This window comes from Triticum urartu, chromosome 4A (genome assembly GCF_056163025.1).
Source record: "Triticum urartu cultivar PI428250 chromosome 4A, HENAU_Tu73, whole genome shotgun sequence".
NCBI classification, from domain to species: Eukaryota; Viridiplantae; Streptophyta; class Magnoliopsida; order Poales; family Poaceae; genus Triticum; species Triticum urartu.
Window position 1 is genome coordinate 240,972,831 of NC_141876.1, and position 2,693 is coordinate 240,975,523.

Below are 2,693 nucleotides of genomic sequence, written 5' to 3' on the forward strand. Positions count from 1 at the left end.
TTTTTTATGTATTTTGGACATCTAAATACACGGTGAACCTCTCTCACAAGAATCTTTTGAACTTTCCCTCACAGAGCACTTGAACTTCTAGCAACCATTTTTCGTTTATGAGTTGTTTTTAAAAATGCAAAAAATGCCGTTGTGTTTTTTATTTTTTGAACGGGTAAATCCTAGGTTTTAATAAACTCCGAAATTCTCTGTTATTTCATTTTGAACTTCACCTTTTTATTTTTTGAGTAAAGAATTGTATTTGATTTTTATACGAAAAAATCGAACATGGAAATACAGGGTGAACCTCTCTCGCAACAATTTTTGAACTTCTCCGGATAGAGCACTTGAACTTCTGTTAACAAACTTCTTAGGATTTTATTTTTCTATACTTTTATTTCTCACCTGAAATTCATTCCTTACATTACTCGAACTTCTCGTTGTTTTCACTATGAACTTCTGTCACATTTTTTTGTATATGTCGAATTACACGCAATTGAAGGTTGGACATCATTTTTTCCCATTTTAAAACATGCCATTGCAGGCCGGACGCCCAGCAATATAAATTCTAAACTATGCACGGAGGTGCACGTGAACTTCTTACAACAAATCTGAGTTTTTTATATACTTCGAACTTCTCTGTTATTTTAATTTGAACTTCTTAGAAATATTCTTAGAAAGGGAATATGTTTTTAAATAAGCATCAAACATTTTGTTTTTGTAAATTCAACTTCATAGTTTTATTTTTCTTAGAACCGGTGATAATTTGAGTGTCTCGTATACATCGAACTACTTATCTTTTTTAATTTGAACTTCGTAATTTCAATTCTTAAGTAACAAGGAAAATCTGAGTTTTTATAAATATTGAACTTCTCTATTTTGGTAATTTGGACTTCTTGGTTTATTTCTTTTAGTAATGGAGATATCCTAGTTTTTTAATAAATATTGGATAATCCGTTATTTAAATTTGAACTTCTAGAGGTTTTTAAATATTAGAAATGATGAAAGCCCTTTTTATGGTTTTTAAATTTGAACTATTTGTGTTATTTTAATTTGACCTTCTTACAAATTTTTAACAAACATGGAAATACATGTTTCTGTTACAAACATTGGATTTCTCATTTGCACTTTGAACTTTCTTTATTATATTTTTCCAATAAAGGAATCATGGGAGAAATATGTACACCCATAACATTTTATTTTGATCTACCCATTTTTTACCTAAACATTAAACATCTAGAGTTAACATTTTCTTGGTAAGGGTTCTTTTTCTTTTTGGTTTATAAACATCGAACAACTCCATTATGTTAATTTACACTTACTATGTTTTCTTTAGTAACTTGAAAATTTCCAAGTTTTATATAAACATCGAATCGCTCAGGTATTTCATTTTGAACTTATACATTTTTTTAGAAATGTGCAAATCCATTTTTATAAAAAAATTGAACTTCTCAATTCGTTTTGAACTCCTACATTAGTATTTTATTATATAGATGCTCTTTAGTGTTTCCATTTTTTTGAACTTACCATTTATTGTAATTTATTTTTATTGGAACTTCATGGATTTTCTAGCTTGAACTTTCAAAATAGGGGGAAAGTTTTTTCAACGAACTTTTTGAAGCTTACATAGTTTTGATGTTTCTTTTCTAATTTACCCATACTGAACTTGCATGCATGTGTTCTTTCAGACACAAAGAAATGTAGTTTAAGAATTCGAACATCAGGTTTTATGTACTTTCCTCCTGTAAATGAGGTTAAGGAACTTTTTTGACAAGTTAACTTCTGACATTTAAAAAGGAAAATATTCCTATGAAACGTTAACTATGTCGAGAACATACATATGTGAGGAACATCACCATCCAGATTTGCACGATCTTTCAAACACATAACAGGCATCCGACCACGTATATTTTACAACCAAAATGAAGCGACATTACAGCAGCCAAGGAGATGATGGGAAGAAATAAGTAGAGAAGACGCAATTCAAATAATATGCCATCAAGAAACACAACATCGACCAAGTGGTCAGGTATAGAACAAGATCACCAATTGACAAGAAAGACCTTTTAGGCTTTAGTATAGAAACAAACCACTGGTAGTTGCATCATCAAGAACCACCAATTCACATCCGCGCACGAATATATTTTCAACATCCAGCACCAACAGGAACCATAAACAAGCATCATTTAATCACTTTAAAATGCGCAGGCATCAAGAAAGATTGCTACAGCCAAACAAAATGAAAATTTATCAGCTGCAACTTTTTTTGTGCTCCTCTGCATCGACACAACAATTATCAGAACTTCCATATACATGGAATTCAATTCTCTGACAACATGAACTTCACTTGTAACCAAAGATGCACTGAGACAGGGTAAAATGTTCCAAAAACACACTTTTTTGTTTGAGACATATACACAAACAGCTTGTGTGCACTGCTAGTACAAGGAGAGGGGCAGCTCGATGTGGAGAGGGGCGGAGTGTACAGCAGCAGCAACATGGAGGAAGAGGGCAACAGCAACACGGAGGAAGAGGGCAGCAGCAACACAGAGGAAGAGGGCAGCAATAGCTGCAGGGCGGTGGTGGAGGGAGGCATGGTCGTCGGCGGCCCTCCAGCAGCTGCAGGCCGGTGGTGGAGGCGGTCCGGCCAAGGGAGGGGCAGTTCGCCGGGGATGGCGCGGTGGCCGGATTCGGGTGTCGGCGTC